Consider the following 19,979-nt stretch of genomic DNA (forward strand, 5'->3'; position numbering starts at 1 on the left):
AGAAAGGGTAAAATACATGAGACCTCATGTACAAGAACACCCAGCATCTGCCTGTCACACCTCCATCTGACACCCTCTCCCCATTCACCGTTCACTATCCCCAGACTTCTAATCTCCTCCACCTGTAATCAATCACGCACCTCATCAAGGACTACATATATACTCACCTCAGCCCAGTATTCATTGTCTAGTCTAACCTAGGACTTTACAGACCACACTACTCAGTGCTGTGTTGTTTACTTACCCGCATAGCATGTATCTTCATCATCCTCCCTCGCCTCTGCCTTCGTTCGTCAGTATTCATATAGTCTGCTGCAATTTACATCCTTGTCTACTGTCATCAAGTCTTCCTCCAGTTAAGTTTTCTACCTGTTAATAAAGTTTCCGCGTTTGGGTTTATCCTCAGTTCTGGTGTGTCTGCATCATTACAGAAGACTACACAGCAGAGATTCAACTTCCTCTCTCCCCCGACACAATCAAAACATTAGTCAATGAGTTTCATTGAACGCTCACCACCGCAATCTCAGCACTTCGTTCGACGAGACAAACTCCGAGTCAACAAGAGCTGACCGATCCTCAATCGTCACTCACTGCATCGCCATCTTCTTCTGCTTCCGTCACTTCTTCTCCAATGATTGCGGCAGGTCCAATCACTACACCAGCACTCTACTCTGGATCGGCGGAGGACTGCAGCTGTTTCCTGTTGCAATGCTCCCTCGCGATAGGGATGCATCCTAATCAATTCACTACAGATCGTGCAAAAGTGCCACTTATCATCATTCAGCTCTCCGGGATAGTGCAGCAGTGGGCCACTACCTTATGGGAACATAATGGACCTGTTACACAATCGTATGAGCAGTTCACCAATCATTTCAGAGAGGTTTTCAGCCACCCTACCGGAGACTCTCACGCCCATGAACAACTTTTTCGCCTAAGGTAGGGTAAGTGCTCCATAAGCGATTATGATATCAATTCAGGACCTTAGCTGCAGCCAGTGGATTTAACAAACCAGCCTTACCACTTATTGTCAGGGACTTGAACCTGCATTGAGATTACAAATCTCGGGGTGTGAAGACACCATGGGTCTAGAATGTTTTATTCAGCTCTCCATCCATGTCGCTAACGCATGTGGTCTTGTCTAGCTGAAGGTTCCTCTTCACAACAACCCCATCATTCTCCATGTCAAACCGTGACTATGACTCCGCAGTCGAACTGATGCAAGTGGATTCCGCTAAGTTAACACCCACAGAGCGCCAATGATGCATTCAAAACCGGCTTTGTCTCTACTGTGGATCAGCTGCTCACCTCTTACTCAACTGCCCAGTTCATCCCCCGCGAATGATGGTGAGCTCCATCCAATCATCTCCTACTATTCACTCTCCATTATACACACAAGTCATGATCTACTTTGCCACCATTTCTCTTTCTGTGTCTGCCCTCATTGATCCAAGGCATTCTGCCAGCAGCTCCAGCTCAGCACAGTCCCTTGATCCCTGTCAATTCCAATCCACTCCGTAGTTGGCCAACCCTTGGGTAAAGGCTACATCACCCACAAAACTCCTCCAGTAACACTCTAGGTGGGTGTGTGCCATATTGAAACACTTCCCTTCCTTGTGCTGAACGGCTCCACTGCTGATGTGGTTCTTGGTAGACCCTGGTTAATTCATCATGCTCCCACTGTGTCCTGGACTACTGGAGAAATTCTCTCTTGGAGTGACTCCTGTTTTTACGAATGCCTGGTTCTTCCTCTGCATTGCCAGAACAGCATTATTGCTATTGCAGCTCCAAAACCAGCTCAGTTGTACACCACCTCTGTTGAAAGCCCCACAAGTAAAGTCAAGGTCTAGATCCCGTCTACATACCAAGCCTATCTAGAAGTATTCAGCTTTCAGAAAGCCACCCATCTACCTCCCCATCAATCTTGGGACTGTGCCATCAAGTTACTACCTGGAGCACCACTTCACCAGGGTCGCATCTCTCTCTGCCAGAACAGAAGGCCATGGAGGAGTATATAGAGGAAGCTCTCCAACAAGGATACATTCGACCATCCACGACTCCTGCTGCTTCAAGTTTCTTATTGTGGCCAAGAAAGATGGCAGCTTGCACCCTTGCATTGATTACCATGCCCTAAATGAAGTCACCATCAGGTACCGCTATCCCCTTCAGGTACCGCTGCCCTAGAATCCTTATGAGGAGCCACTGTGTTCACCAAAATCGACCTGCGGAGCGTTTATAACCTCATCCGCATCCGCTGTGGAGACGAGTGGAAGACTGCCTTTGTCACCCCAACAGGCCATTACCAAAGTCTAGTGATGCCATATGGCCTGGCCAATGCTCCCTCTGTGTTTCAGGGCTTCATAAATGAGATTCGGCAGGGGAATCCTCCTAAACTCCATCCATGCGAATTCTTCTCCAAAAAACTATCCCCCGTGGAGCAAAACTATGATATTGGGAACAGAGAGCTACTTGCCATTAAATTAGTGTTAGAGGAGTGGCGCCATTGGGTCGAAGGAGCACATCACCTCTTCCAAGTCATAACTGATCACCACAACCTTGAATATCTCTGGGAGGCTTGCCGGTTAAATCCTTGCCAGGTCAGGTGGGCTTTATTCTTCACCCGTTTCCAGTTTACCTTCACCTATTGTCCAGGGTCAAAGAATTCCAAGGCAGATGCTCTCTCCCGCCTCTATTCTCCAGAAACTCCCAACTTTAGCCCCGAAACCATCCTTCTTCCATCCATCATTATCAGCCCCAATGGGCCAAAATTGCGGAAGCTTCCCAAGCCGACACAGCTCCACCGGGATGTCCCCCAGGGTGATTGTATGTTCCAGTAAGACTTCGTCAGCCGCTCTGGAATCGTTCCACTCCTCCCTGGGCACTGGCCATCCAGCCATAAGCCAGACACTCTCGCTCCTCCGCAATCATTATTGGTTGGCCCGAATGTTTCAGGAGGTTTCATCTCGGCCTGCCATGAATGCGCAATCGCCAAGTCACCACGGCATCTCCCTGCAGGCAAACTCCTACCACTGCCTGTTTCTCGTCCTCCTTCGTCCCATCTCGGAGTGGATTTCATCACTGACCTTCCACCATCCCATGGCAATACCTGCGTGTTGGCCGTGGTCGACCGCTTCTCCGAGGCCTGTTGTCTGGTCCCCCTCAAGGGTCTACCCACTGCCTTGGAGACTGCAGAGACTCTGTTCCATCAAGTCTTCTGGAACTTCGGTTTCCCGGAGGACACTGTGTCGGACCAAGGCCACCAATTCATCTCTACGGTATGGAAGAAATTCTTCTTCCTCCTAGGGGTATCGGTTAGTCTCTCTTCAGGATACCACCCTCAAACTAACGGGCAGATGGAATGTAAGATCCAGGAGATCCTGAGAACTTACTGCCACAGCCATCAGACCAGTTGGAGCCGCTTTCTTCCATGGGCCGAGTACGCCCAGAACTCTCTTCGCCAACCTACTACGGGACTCACCCCCTTTCAGTGCATACTTGGCTTCCAACCTCCCCTATTCCCTTAGTCTGAGGAGCCGTCTGATGTCCCCGTGATCAACCACTGGTTCAAGGAGAGCAAGAGGGTCTTGGATTCCACTCATGTCCATCTTCAAAGAGCCATTGGCCGCCAGAAGAACCAGGCTGATATTCGAGTTCGGATCCTCCACAGTACCAACCCGGGCAGAAGGTCTGGCTCTCGACCAGAGACATCCATTTACGACTCCCCTGCAAAAAGTTAAGTCCCCGTTATATATGTCCCTTCACTATAGTCAAGCAAATCAATCCAGTCACTTACCATCTTAAATTACCTGCACATTATCACATCACACCAACCTTTCATGTCTCTCTGCTGAAATCTCACCACCCCTCTTCCTCTCCTTCCTCCACAGAGTCAGGTGTGGATGATAAACCCCCTCCACCACTGATACTCGAGGAGGGGCCAGTGTATTCAGTGTGAGACATTCTGGACTCCCGGAGTCAGAGGGGTCATCTCGAGTACCTTGTCAACTGGGAGGGGTACGGCCCAGACGAGAGGTCCTGGGTACCTCAGGACGACATCCTGGACCCCGCTCTACTTACCTACTTCCACAGCAATCACCCAGACCATCCAGCTCCATGTGGGAGAGGTCGTCCATGACGCCAGGGGTGTAAATCCACCGGAGTGGCCCATGGGGGAGTACTGTCTCTCTGCCCATTCACTGTTCACTATCCCCAGACTTCTAATCTCCTCCACCTCTAAACAATCACGCACCTCATCAAGTTCTGCATATATACTCACCTCAGCCCAGTATTCATTGTCTAGTCTAACCTAGGACTTTACAGACTGCACTACACAGTATTATGTTGTTTACTTACCCACATAAAGTGTATCTTCATCATCCTCCCCCGCCTCTGCCTTTGTTCGTTAGTGTTCATATAGCTTGCTGCACATTACATCCTTGTCTACTGTCATCAAGTCTTCCTCCAGTTAAATTTTCTACCTGTTGTGCTCATCAGTGTTAATAAAGTTTCCATGTTTGGGTTCATCTTCAGTTCTGGTGTGTCTGCATCATTACAACACCAGGTGGCAACAAGCATTATTTCAAAGTTATTCTGAGGGCAAACCAGCACCATTTCAGAATACTACACACCCACCTTAACAATTTCATGATTTTTTAGGCTCTCTCTGGCCGAAAAGATATATGCATGCATGTGTGACTGTATGCTTTTGTGTATGCAGAGAGGAAATTTCTTTGCTCAGAAGTTGCGCTTTTAAAGCTCGGGAGAATTATTGAAGATTGTTGAGATCTCTTCTGAAACTCCAGAGGAGACACATGAGAAAACGGGTCTTTTCTCAGTTGAAAAATCTGAGAAGCAGGAAACTTCAGCTAATGTCGCTATTTAAAACTCATTGCTGTATAGGGGAAAAAAATTAGATATTAATGAGATCTCATTGGTAATTTTTCTTTCCCACACTTTTAATAGTTTAACCAAAAGATGAGATGTTTAGATGTTTCTGTATTTCAGTCTGTAATAGGCACTGAAGCAAAACTGTTTTCAGTGACCTAAAGCTGTTTAAAAAGATATGTTGTCCATTAATTATCTCAAGAAGCTTTGAACATTTGAGCAATCCTAACTATTTCAGCTATTTAAGCTGTTTGGTGCTCTATTTATTCATGTAGTTTTCATGTCTGTGTGCGAGTGGAGCAGCAGGCTGTCTGTGGGCTCAGCTCGCACACTGAGAAAATCAAAGCAACAAACTGACAGTTCAGCTTCCAAACGCACTCGCCAGGGACAGATGTGAGGGGTAAAAACATGAAAGCAAGAGACAGACAGGAAGATAAGGGCACACGCAATTCAAAGGACAACTAGTGTGAACCTTTCATTTTACACCTATCTGAAGCCCTTAAAAGTCATTGGTTCTTGAGTTTTAGTTCTAGACTGAGTACACATGAAGCTAAAGGTTCTGGTCCCACCTGCCATACAAACTAAGGCATTGTTCATGTCATCGGTCCTACTCAACCCACCCCGAGCAGGATTCGAACCAATCCCCGGCATGGGAGCCAGATGCACTAGCAAGGAGGCTATAAAAGCCATAGCCTCTTGCCTCGGTTGCTAGTGCATCTCTTAAAGCCTGGAAAGTGAGGTTTACACACTGCACAGCTATCACATTCCAGCTGGCTACCGTTACACTCACCCCCCTAAATCTCACTACCATCCAGGTCACGGCACCAGTCTCACTGATCCTACTCGACCCAACCCAAGCGGGATTCGAACCGGTGATCCCCTGCATGAGAGCCGGACGCACAAACAAGGTGGCTATAAAAGCCATAGCTTCTAGCTTCGGTGGCTAGGAGAATGAGGTTTACACACTGCACAGCTATCACGTACCAGCTGGCTACCGTTACAATCAGACAGACAAAAATATTTTTTTGCACATCTGACTAAAATCTGACTACATAAAAAAATTAAATAAATCCATCGTTCTCAAACTAGATCCAAACCATATACATATGAGGTCTGAAATCAGATTAAAAACCAGCTTTCTAGAAGTCTGAACAGCCAAATCAGATTTCAAGTGTTTTTTTGGTTAGTTTTTTTTAGGGACGTGACATTTATGTAAAATCATAAACAATATTGTCTGGAGCTCTGACCATATACACTCATTTTTGTTCACTCTTTCCTCATATGTGACGTTTACTATGTAGTGAATAGTGAATAACGAGTCAGCGGTTTTGGACACAGCTACTCCATATGTGCAAGTTCAGCATTTAATTTCAAAACAACTGCCATAAATATGGAGTTTGAATTATATATGGGACATTGTGATATCATTACTTGATGAATAGAACTTTAGAATCTTTAATTTGCCTGTTTCATATGCAGCTAAGCCTTATATAACCTGAAGAGACATACAGAACTCTGTGAGGCAAAATTCAGGAGAATGCATAACTAAAAATTCAAATGAACATTATTTCATAAATATGTAACTACATATGACAGCAGCTGTGGGTGGTGGAAGCTTGGTAGTTCCAAGGTGAAATGGAGGGTGATCTCAACATATGGTGGTGTTAGTGAAGGTATTGGTGGCAACTGTAGAGGACTGATGGTTGTGGAGCACTGAGGCTGGGAAGGGTTAGAGATGCTTGATGGGAAAGTCAATTAAAAAACATCAGAACTTTTGAACAAAAGGAGGAGGCTTATTATGTTCACATCAGTGTTGGGAAGCTACTTTGTAACTGTAGCTTCCCAAACTAGAAGCTATTCATAACTTAAAGGAGCAATATGTAACATTGATATCAAGCGTTTAAATGGGTACTGCAGTCCAAATTCAAAATATTGGAGTTGTCTGCCCCCTCCTCCCCAGACTTGAAGCTCACGCAGGTTGCAAGGTTGAGGACATGCAACAGGAACGAGCAAAATGACAAGTTGATCAGCTAATGTATACATTTGCAATGTTTTATTGGTTTGCAAATTATAAACCAGCTCATGTGGATTTTTTTATAACTCTGTCAATGTTAGCTAGATGTATTGCTGGCTTCCATGGCTGCAGCGCGCTGTGTTTGCCCACTAACTTGTTTCAAATCTGGCAACCCAGGGTGTTGAAATACTATTGGGAAGTGGGCAGTGGGCGGGATCACACAGGCCAAAACACAAACAGAAATACTGGCCGGAATGGACATTTCAAAGTAGAATATACTGGCTGTAGCATTGTTTTCGGAGAAGCCAGTATTTCAACTTAGCATGTTTCCTAAATCTCTGATAACATATTATGATAAATTTATGCTTTACAGTACAGTAAATATATTACATATTGCACCTTTAAAGTAGTTTTATGGTCAAGCTACTCTTTTTAAAAAGTAGATAGCTACACTACAAGCTACTAACAAAAAGTTGCTAACTACATTGAAGCTACTTAAAAAATAAAATACTTTTAGATATATAACAATTACAGTATATTACAGAGAGTTTATTAGAGTGACATTCCCTTACAAAAATTAACCATGGTTTTAGTACAGTAACAATATTTTAACCATGGTGTTTGTAGTAAAACCATGGTTACTGCAATATTGCTATTGTAAAACCATGGCTAAATTTCATAAGAGTAAAACAAATAGGATGACAACATTAAATTGAACATAAATATAATGTATACTTAGTTAATATACTAACAAAACTAGAAAACACCTTATTTTATATATGTGATTCGAAATACAGTGATAAACAGCAGCAATTAATTAAATTTCACTCAAGTTAATCAGTGATAGTGTGTAACAGTATGACATTTTCACATTATGATAACCGTCACAAAAATTACCATGGTATTACGGTATCACAGTATTGAGTTGCATTGATAATATTATTAGCAGTTTAATATTTGGTTATGAAATATGTCTGCTAAACACACAGAGAAATATTTCAATATTTCCATTAGTTATAACCAATTCTTGAACTTTTATTTTTTTTAGATTTCTTCAACTTTAATCCTTTAACTTTTGATCTTGAACATCAGGACACTCTCTTAATCCGACAAGGTAAAACAAAGAGAGAAAAAAATCACAAACAGGTAAAACAACAACAACAAAATATTTGCAACTTGTACAGTAGTCAGATGATTAGAACTAAAAAATATTTTGTTATTGTTACTTTATGATTTATGAAATTGAATTGCCCAGGTTAACGCTTCAGATATGCATTTGTATGCATTCAGTAATTTATTGCATTTGTGATTTTGTTTAATTCTAAACAATATCTACTGAATATATATTATTCATTTGCAGTTTATTTATTGCCATTTTGTCCAATACTGTCTTTTTTCTGCCACAGTTTCACTGTCAATTTCCTGCACACCAAAAGCCATGCACTTTGTAAACCATATTTAGTACTTTGTTTTACAAATAAAAAATATTATTAGTAGTATCAAACACATTGTTGGCCTATTGTTGCGCTGCACATAGGCAAATGAACAAACAGTTGGTACATCGTAATGTTGAACGAGTCCTTAAATCCGTTTGCTGCATTTGTGAATGTGACAGAAAGAATAAACAACTTTCGCCTACCTAGTCATTACAAATGATGTAAAACTACATTGAATCTGGTGTTTTTATGAAACAGGCTGTAATTTACTATTCTGTATACTGTATTTCCACTTATATTCATCTCCACAAATCCCATGGGACAGTGCTCACGGAGATGGTGATTAAGGTTTAAAGTGTTTCCCACCTGAGCCGATAATATTTTGTGACAAACTTTACAGACTGGGTGACCATCAACATTGATGGTGCCTCGTGGGTCTTTAACATATCCAAAGTAATCCCAGACAGTGGACTTCAACCGCTTTGGCGGCAGAAATAAAGGTTCAGGCTTAGACATGTCTGTATGATATGCTCGTGCTGCACTTCTGATGTGCTCGTGATGCGCTGCGCTCGCGACCTGCAAGTCACCTATAAAATTGAGTAACAGTCGAATGTAACATGAGGAAGGCGCAATTTAAAGATTTCTTTTATCTCGCCAAGTTTATATGATGCTGTGTAAACATCGCTGATTCTGTCTTAATTAAACTGATTTGAGTTTTAGGAAAGTTCTGAAAAAAGTCTGTCTTTATATTCATGCAATACCGTCAAAGAGAAGATTTCAACGGTATGATAACCGTCCATTTTAAAACCGAAGTATATTGTGAAACCTTAAAACCGTTGCATCCCTAATCAGTGAATCAGTGATCTATCTATCATCTGTCTGTCTGTCTGTCCGTCCTTGTCTTTGTTTCTTTCATTCTCACTCCCCTTTGTCCCCGCTGTTGGAAGAAATTTCAATTTCACACTCAGCTGGAACACATCATACACTGCAGCTTCACACCTTCCCGTCAGCATGCTTTGGGCTCCCACATACAAGTCCAATCAACATCAACAGCACATGGTATGCATGGAAAGTTGAACCCCTATTTATATGCATATAGCTATTATACTCACTAGGGGGATGATGGTGTCCCACAAATGTGGTTATAGATGAGTGCTTGAGAGCCTAAATATTGCTGAACTTGTCTTAATTCTTACAATTTATTAAAGGTAAGGCTAAATTTGAAGCATCAGAAAATGTGTTAGGAACATATGTACAGTTCACATAAAGAATAAGAGAAATACAGAAGATATCAGTACTGTGCTCCTAAACATAAACTGTGAAAAAAGGAGAAGAGAAGGTGGGATGGTGAAATAATTGTCAAAAGGAGAGATACGATCCCCATACTGACCGTCCTATACAATAGAGTATGTGAGATTCTTCGGCTGTTTCCCTTACAAAACCCAGTTCCCTACCCCAAACTACCTTGGTTATGGGCCCGCTGGCTTGAATTCATATTTTGAAGAAGGAAAAACTGCGAATTTGTGGTTGTGTTCGAGGCATTTAATGTGTGAATTCTTCCAGAGGTGATTGCTACAGAGTGGAGAAAGTGGCTGGAGTTTATTCGTATTTACCTTTAAATTTTGTGTATTGTGATTCAAAACATTGTAATATTGTGATCTTTTACTCGCTCGTTTCTCAATGGCTACAGCCTTGTCATAAGCAAAAACCGCAATGTGCTGTCTGTGTTTATGGGCTGGTTATGTATTAATGTTGTCGGTTAGATCATTAGTGTGTTGATATCCCTGCTCAATTTCCCCGGTAACCAGCTCTGGCACGAACAGCATGGTGGAAGGGCAGTGTGTGTGTCTGTGTGTCAACTGCAAACTCACATTCAGATCTGCCTCCTTCATTCTGAAATGCAACGCCCACTTTTCACATTTCAATCAATAACTGACAGATAAACTCAGGTTCCCGCCCTACATTTCACTCGGAAATACGTCACACTAGGAAGTAAAGTTGGTCGCAACTGCCGTTTCATGCCGACTTTAAACATTTTTAACCGAGATATTATTTGCTTGGAGGAAAATAACTAACACTCTTATTTGAAAAAAATTTAAATAATTATTTAAGTATCCATTAAAGCATGGCAACCAATTTAAGCTTCAACAACCCATCTGAAAAGCATTACAGCAACTTTGACAAACAGTTAACAATTAAACATCCATCTGTAGACTGCTGTCCTCCTGCTGCTGTCCTGAACTGTGAACAGCCAAAGCTTCCCCTGCCGACACACAAGCAACACAATAGTGGCATCGTCCCTTCTTTTCTGTGCTTACGGACATGACGTAAACACGTAAGGACGAATGACGTAAGCCTGCGATTTTGCCTCAAATCTGACCTGAAAGCTCAAAATAAAAATCATTATTGTAGGCTACTGTATTACTGTAGTGAATCGGGGTAAGGCAAGGACAAGGTTTTGATTTTTTTATATACTCGCTTAATAATGGAGTTTTGTTAATTAAAAAAAACTATTTGTCCGTAGTGCAGCTTAAAAGTTGTTTTGTTTTTGTTTGTTTTTCTAGCCGATAGGGCAGTTGCCTTGGACCTATACTGACACCTAGTGGTGTGGATGCAGCACAAAAATGAAATATTTGAGGGTTACCATTACCAATTGCATTGTAGAAATGCTCTATTCCAATTCAGCCATAATTCATTCAATTTAACATAAATAATTCAATTAATTCAATCAGTGGACTGAAGTGTCCAATAAAAGCCAGGTTACTGAGAAACAATGAGCAGCATTTGGGTGGTCATGTGATCTGAACATGGCAGACCCATGAGGCAGCCCAGCTCCCAAAATAAAACAAAAATAAAAGTTTTTTTATAAGGCTGCTTATATGACCGTAGTCTACATCTAATGCAAATGCACAAGATATTAAAACATTTTCTAAAGTAGCGATAATTTCTTTAGGGGTATTTTTATGAGGAAAGATAACTGATTGCACTTTGAATATTTTCCTCTGTACGAATCACGGTGCACAATAAATTCTGTTTAGTCGCAATACAGAATGTGCATTGAAAACACTAATCCCCAAACACACTAAAGTGAATTTTTGTCACTTCATTAACTTCTCTCTTAACCAATTCAGACAGTATGATATCCCCACATCCATTTTCCATATATACCCTCACCATGACCCCCACAAGATCTGAAACTGATGCACTAATAATCTGCATTTAATGAGGATTGAGATTGAACTTTAGCAATCAAACCAAAGTGAAGATTGAGTATCAGTGGGCATGTGTGTTTTGGAGACAGTCTATCTGAATATATGTCCACTGCATTAGTGACCCTTACGACTCTGTTATAAAAACTCCCTCTTATGCCATGACACTGCCACACTCATTCATATTCACAAGCTCCTATTAAATTATGCACTGTTGTGCAAAAAAAAAAAAAAAAAAAAGATAACAAAAAATAGAAATCTGACTGCAGAGAAAATGACTGTGACCTATGCAATAATGTACAGAAAGAGAGAAGGGGATAGAAAGAGAGAGAGTAGGACAGCATGATGGGATACAAAAAAGTGTTATCTGAAATCTACAGTCCTGTGGCATTATCTGTCTTCACAATCAAGCTGAAAGCATAATTTTTCTGCTTTAACATAATTGTGCTCAAAAGTTTGCATACCCTGGCAGAAATTGTGAAATTTTGCATTGATTTTGAAAATATGACTGATCATCCAAAAAAAACTGTCTTTTATTTAAGGATAGTAATCATATGAAGCCATTTATTATCACATAGTTGTTTGGCTCCTTTTTAAATCATAATGATAACAGAAATCACCCAAATGGCCCTGATCAAAAGTTTACATACCCTTGAATGTTTGGCCTTGTTACAGACACACTAGGTGACACACACAGGTTTAAATGGCAATTAAAGGTTAATTTCCCACACCTGTGGCTTTTTAAATTGCAAATAGTGTCTGTGTATAAATAGTCAATGAGTTTGTTAGCTCTCATGAGGATACACTGAGCAGGCTAGATACTGAGCCATGGGGAGCGGAAAAGAACTGTCAAAAGACCTGCGTAACAAGGTAATGGAACTTTATAAAGATGGAAAAGGATATAAAAAGATATCCAAAGCCTTGAAAATGCCAGTCAGTACTGTTCAATCACTTATTAAGAAGTGGAAAATTCGGGGATCTCTTGATACCAAGCCAAGGTCAGGCAGACCAAGAAAGATTTCAGCCACAACTGCCAGAAGAATTGTTCGGGATACAAAGAAAACCCACTGGTAACCTCAGGAGAAATACAGGCTGTTCTGGAAAAAGACGGTGTGGTTGTTTCAAGGAGCACAATATGACGATACTTGAACAAAAATGAGCTGCATGGTCAAGTTGCCAGAAAGAAGCCTTTACTGCACCAATGCCACAAAAAAGCCCAGTTACAATATGCCTGACAACACCTTGACATGCCTCACTGCTTCTGGCACACTGTAATTTGGAGTGACAAAACCAAAATAGAGCTTTATGGTCACAAACATAAGCGCTATGTTTGGAGAGGGGTCAACAAGGCCTATAGTGAAAAGAATACCATCCCCACTGTGAAGCATGGTGGTGGCTCACTGATGTTTTGGGGGGGTGTGAGCTCTAAAGGCACGGGGAATCTTGTGAAAATTGATGGCAAGATGAATGCAGCATGTTATCGGAAAATACTGGCAGACAATTTGCATTCTTCTGCATGAAAGCTGCATATGGGACGCTCTTGGACTTTCCAGCACGACAATGACCCTAAACACAAGGACAAGTTGACCCTCCAGTGGTTACAGCAGAAAAAAGTGAAGGTTCTGGAGTGGCCATCACAGTCTTCTGACCTTAATATCATCGAGCCACTCTGGGGAGATCTCAAACGTGCGGTTCATGCAAGACGACCAAAGACTTTGCATGACCTGGAGGCATTTTGCCAAGACGAATGGGCAGCTATACCACCTGCAAGAATTTGGGGCCTCATAGACAACTATTCCAAAAGACTGCACGCTGTCATTGATGCTAAAGGGGGCAATACACAGTATTAAGAACTAAGGGTATGCAGACTTTTGAACAGGGGTCATTTCATTTTAACCTACAGTTGAATATGAATCCCATAAGAAATAAAAGAAATGTGTTTTGCCTGCTCACTCATGTTTTCTTTAAAAATGGTACATATATTACCAATTCTCCAAGGGTATGCAAACGTTTGAGCACAACTGTACATCAGCACACCCAACCTCTGCAACAGAAACAAGACACTGGACTACAATGTTTGCTCATGCAATTCTACCACAACAATTTGGTGCAGTCTTAAAGTTAATAGAAAGTGTGCTGAAGATACATAAAGTTTCTTCAACAGAGTTCAACTTTTTTCTTTTTGTTATATTTGGGTCACACCAAAAATGGCATGCCTTTATCATTTATTTTTGTTCTTTTTCGAATGGTGATTATTTATAGGGTTTGCTACCCTTGTCCCAGACATTCAATCTTTATGGAATGTCCTGTGTTCAACTCAAGTTAAGCTCAATCGACAGCATTTGTGGCATAATGTTGATCACCACAAAAAATTATTTTGACTCGTCCCTCGAAAATAATTAATTGGAGTTTCAGTGAGACACTTAAAATGAAAGTGAAAGTCCAAATATGTTAAAATGTGCTCTGGAGCCACAGGACGTAATCATTATTCATGTTAACATGACTTTAGTGTGGTAAAATCACTTACTAACCTTATCTGTGTAAAATTATATCCACCATTACAAAGTTGTTGTTATGATGACATAACAGCAGTAAACCCTGTAATCTGGTAAACGTTGTAACGGCAGTAAATCCCTGATTTTATCACACTAAAATCATGTTAACATGTATAATATTTATGTCTTGTAGCTATACTTTTGAAACAGTGTGTATTTTAATGTTTATAGACCATTCAAATGTTATAGACCATTCACTGTAAGACTGTGACTGTAACCACAATTTTTAAATAAACAAGGGATGAGTTAAAAATACTTTCTGTGGTAATCAACATTATGCCATAAATGCTGTTGACTAAGCTTAACTTGTACTGAACCTATAACATTCCTTAAAATTTCTTATTAAAATCATTAATAAATAAAGACCAATTCTAACATTGTTTTATATCAGTTCATGTGTCTGTGAAGAGCCTGCTTGATATGAAATATGAAACATGTCATGTGAGAAGAAAATAAAGAAATATCAAGGTGGAAATCACTTGTAAACAGAATATTTTATGTACATCATTTCCAATCAAGCTGTCATTTTTATTATTATTATTATTATTATTATTATTATTATTATACAAAAAACAAATTAAAATATTGAATTGTTTGTATTGAGGTTACATAAAATGCTATCTATTACTGTAATTATCCTTAGCAAGACAAAGTCTGACATTTTTTTCTTTGGTCATTTCCATCACATTATGCTATCAAACACAATACATGATAATATGAGTTGTGGTGGAAATTACACTGCTGATAAACTCAAGTTTATGAAATGTTCATGATGTTTCACAGAGTGCTCCAGTACACACACATTGACTGACACATTGATTGTTAATGGACACATTACAGGTTTTTTTTTTTTTTTTTTTCTTTTTCAATTGGATACACACTGTGACAATTCACCAATTCATCAGTTTCTCTTGCTAATGTACCAGAAACATATACCCATTCTGCAAAACGTTTAACACTTTTTTCCTGCTTCCACACAATTTGCTGTTCTCATGCATTCTATATGCAAAACTCTTCACACAACTCTCAGCAGTCCAGCACAATTGTCATTGTAAATACACCTGCTCCAAATCTAAAACCAAGGGAGTCAAACAAACAAAAAATGAGATAATGCAACAAACACATCTCACCTGTGCAAACACAATCAACCAAAATTGAATACTTCACTGTCTCAAATCTATAAAAGTCAAACAATTGCTCATTGAAACATGAAAAACATGGAACAACAAAGAGCATGAGGAGGTAGAGGAAGACAAAGATGCAGAAATATATCAGATGAGATACAGTAAGAGCTACTGTGAAAGATAGTGTCATCAACCATGGGATGAGCTTTAGGGAAGCTGGACAGAGAGTGCTGCCACATCTAAATTGTCATACTGTAGCTAGAATAATTAGGACATTTCGAACTGAGAACAGGTAAGTTGTTGATTACAAATATTTCTTACTGTATTTTATATTTGCAGAATACATCACTTTCATACAGTATGTATGGGAAACCCAAATTTTCAACCTCTACAGAATTGAGAGAAGACCATCAAATATTGGAAAACAAATCACCTGTTCACCCCAAATCACGAAGCTTAAATTGTCAATATGGTGGTGGCCAATTCTGTAATGATATCACTATTTTCTGGCTACTTATTTACAGTACATGGCCAACTTTTTCTTTCAAAAGGTGACACTAAATACATTGAGAATTTAGTATGCAGTAAATACAGCGAATTGGGAAATAAATGTCTGTTTTTGAAGTTAAATTATTATTTATTTTATTTTTTTGTAATCTGAATAAAATTTGTTTTGATGAGAAAGTGTTATCTTTTGCAGCACAGTGTATAAACTGATGCTTAGTGTGTGCAGCAAATGCTTTTCTGAGTGTGATTCTGAATGGATAATTTAGTTTTGACTGCTGTGGGTAAAGTTTTTCAGCAAATAGTGAGTTTTTCCTTGTGTGTGTAAGATTTTGGAAATGTGGTATTTTATAATGGGCTTTGTGTATGTAGTTTGTGGAAATGGGTCAATGATTCTGTGAAATTTGTGTATCCAATTGAGAAAAAAAAAAAAAACTGTGAATAAACTAGTGAGTGTGAAGAGTGTTTTACAGTGGGAGAGTTCATTTTCTAAAAGTACACAGGGCCAAAATTGTCCAAAGTTGAAGAAACACCCATGAACAACATCAGCAGACCTGCTCATATCACATATGTGATGTGTGCTTTCTGGGTCTTTTTTTTTTTTTTTACCTCATCTCTCTCCCTCCACAACAAACTGACCCATATCTAGAACAGTCTGCATCGGTGAGGATGATGGGCAATAGCATATACACACATACAGACACAAATGAACACGCATACACACTCATGATTGTCTGATTGTCTGTGGTGTGCCCTTCGAAAGAGGATTATTGTGGCCATGAAAAGGCAGTGAATTATTGACAAAAAGGGACTGGATTTAGGTTTCAGGCCAGCCGTAGCTAAACAGGAAAGAAGGAGAGAGAAAGGTCATCCAAGACCAGAAAGCAGCTCAAGGCGCTGCGTGCGTATATTTCGTTTTCCTCTGATTTTCACAAGCCCTCTGAGTGATGAGCTCAATTACACCACTCATGAAATCGTTCCTGATGAATCAGCCAGTCACTCGGGTAAACACATACAGTCGTGGCAACTCCAGGAGAGTACAATCCAATATCCGTCAGGACCCTGGGGACAAAAGCTTTTCAGATAGTATTGCTTTTTTTCTGAAAATTGTAGTCTTCAGGGTATGACCGCTCCTACTGTAGGCAGCTTGTGCACTCATGTGGAACACAGCTATCCCAAAATGTACTTGAGCAAAAAACTACAAGAGATTTAAACCAGCGGGCTTCAACGAGGGTAACTCAACTGCAGCACTGCTGGGAGTCTTAAATTAATTTTGTGAATTAAATGAAAATATATGTTAATTTTTTAGTTCACCCACCCTCATGTCGTTCCAAACCTGGACAACTTTCTTCATTCTGTAGATCACAAGGGGAGATATTTTAAAGAATATTGCCTAGGCTGCTCTTTTCCATACAATGAAAGTGATTGGTGACTGAGGCTGTCAGTCCCTAGCATTCAGCCTAATACCTCCTCTTGAGCTTCACGGAAAAATAAACGTAAAAATAAAATGAAAATAATGTAAGCAACATGAAGTATGTAAATACATAAGAGGAATGTATAATGTTCAATAAAAGTTAAAGGAATAGTTCACCCAAAAATGAAATTTCTCTCATAATTTACTCACCCTCATACCATACCATACCAAATGTGTATGACTTTCTTTCTTCTGCTGGACACAAACGAAGATTTATTTAAGAATATTTCATCTCTGTAGGTCCTGCAAGTGAAAGGGTACCAACATTCTGAAGCTCCAAAAGCACATAAAGGTAGCATAAAAATAATCCATACGACTCCAGTGGTTAAATCTACTGTATATCTTCAGAAGCGATATGATAGGTGTGGGTTAGAAAGAGATAAATATTTAAGTCCTTTTTTACTATAAATTCTCCTACCTGCCCTGTAGGTGGTGATATGCGCGAAGAATGCGAATCACCAAAAGCAAAAGAAGAAAAATGTGGAAGTGAAAATGGAGATTTATAGTAAAAAATTACTTAAATATTGATCTGTTTCTTACCCACACTTATCATAACGCTTAAGAAGACATGGATTTAACCCCTGGAGTCATATGGATTACTTTTATGCTGCCTTTATGTGCTTTTTGGAGTTTCAAAATTCTGGTCACCATTTACTTGCATTGTTAGGACCAAAAAAGAGCTGAAATATTCTTCTAAAAATCTTCGTTCATGTTCTGCAAAAAAAAATTAAAAATAAATGTCACACATCTGGGATGGCATGAGGGTGAGTAAATGATGAGAGCATTTTCATTTCTGGGTGAACTATACCTTTAAGCTCAAGTCGAAAACGTTTTCTGTGATAATCAGCAATATGCTACAAATGCTGTCTGTTGATCTTAACTTGTATTTAACCCAGAATATTTCTTTAATATGGTGGTACTACAGTATGTATGTTATCATAGGCCAGGCTTAACATGCAAAATTCTGTTTAATACAATCTGTAATGGGGTTCCTGCTCATTCTCTCTATCTACCAAGAGGTCCTTGATTTTAAAGGTGAAGACCCCTGATTTAAACTATATTTGGGTGTATGTGAGGTTAAAAAAGGCTCAAAAGAACTTGGTACACAGAGTAAGCAAAAAGAGGTCTCGGGTGAAATTTGCAAGTGAAATGTTTTCCCAGAACTCCCATGTGGATTTGTTTGGCGGGTATCAAGTTGCACAACTTAAGAGCATAGCCATATAGCACATCATGCTGTATTAAGTGTCATTAATATCAGCAAAATATAAATAATGGTGCTTGCAAAGTATCACTAGTACTATTATTTAATATTATTAAGTATTACATTTTGGTGTGTAATTCATCCTGAACTGTTGTTGCTATGTATATGATTGAGACCTCAAATCGTGTGACTTGTTTAAGAGAGGTGTGCTATTACTTATGTAAACAATCAGACATATGATTTTTGCCTGGCAGATGTTAGATTAGCAGAGATAAACCTTCCATAGACTTACATTGAAACAGGGACCCACACCATCTCTAGGGAACAGAATATCATAGAAACCTTGGAGTGGGCTCTTTTGACTTGGGCCAGTAAGCAACCACCCAGAAACCACCTAGCAACGCTCGACCAACCACCCAGAACACCCTAGCAACCACATAGCAATGCATTTAAAAACCATTCAGAACACCTTAGCAATCACATAGCAATGCCCTGGCAAACAACCACAACACCCTGGCATCGTAGAGGTCAGTTTAGCACAGTCAAGAACCACTCAGATTTTCAAAACTGATCTCACGAAAATTCATACATAATTTAGGAGTTGGCTATTTCGTATGGTCTTGCACGATGTTGTTCACATAAACTCGTACGACTTCATCACGTGCAAATGCCCGGATGCCTAATGTGGAAGTAAGCACGAGTTCTGCACATGAGGCGTTAAGGACATGCGTATTAAAATTATGCCCTTACCCAAACCTCTTATCTAAACCTAACTGATCAGTAGAGTTTGTAAACATAAAAGGAAGCTGTTGTGTGTGACAAAAGCAAGTAATTGTCGTGTATTAGATGGAAACAATGTCCAGCAACGTCACTGGCTGTAGTGAAAGTCATAGGGATTCAAACGAATGCAGTTGCACGATATAATACGAATTTACAAATTTAGAAAAGTCGTATGAATCCTGACGATTTCGCCTTGAGAGTGTGTTGGATTTTCTTGCAAAAATATATAAAAAAAATCTAGTATTAATATTGCCTTTTCTGTGTTTAAAACAGACACATATAAACACGCACACCCTCCCTAATATTTCTAAAAGAAGCATCTGTTAAGCCAGAGGCCTTGCTGCTAAAAAAAATTGCCATGGGAAACAGCGTGAAAAATACACACAGACGCTTGCTCACAAATACACACAAACAAATAGCCTACATGCATTCAAACAAACAGAACAAAGCAGTTCTCTGTTAACTCTAATTGCATTCTGTTTATATGCGATATAATATACAGACATTAATATTCAGAATTCACACCCTCTGTTCATGTCCACTGCCTTGCATTCTCTAAACATATGCCCACACGCACACTGTCATCGCTCACATATGGCTTCTGTGATGTGCATGGGCAAACACAGACACAAAAACATACAAAGACACACAATAGTATGCAACTGTTGTTTGGCAACTTTAGAGCTAGTTAGAGAACACCAATATAAATCAAGGCACATCAGCATGACGCTGGACATCCACAGCAGGAAAATGAGATGTGGTGCACATACACACACACATACAGCGATGCAAATCCTTTGC

General features: G+C 39.9%; 1 protein-coding gene across 4 annotated transcripts in view; it reads right to left on the reverse strand.

The window, feature by feature from the left end:
• Positions 1-19,979, reverse strand: part of LOC127434196 (disks large-associated protein 1-like) — a 180,091-nt gene that overhangs the window by 126,032 nt on the left and 34,080 nt on the right. The window lies entirely within an intron of this gene.

Source organism: Myxocyprinus asiaticus, chromosome 44 (genome assembly GCF_019703515.2).
Source record: "Myxocyprinus asiaticus isolate MX2 ecotype Aquarium Trade chromosome 44, UBuf_Myxa_2, whole genome shotgun sequence".
In the NCBI taxonomy this organism is placed as follows: Eukaryota; Metazoa; Chordata; class Actinopteri; order Cypriniformes; family Catostomidae; genus Myxocyprinus; species Myxocyprinus asiaticus.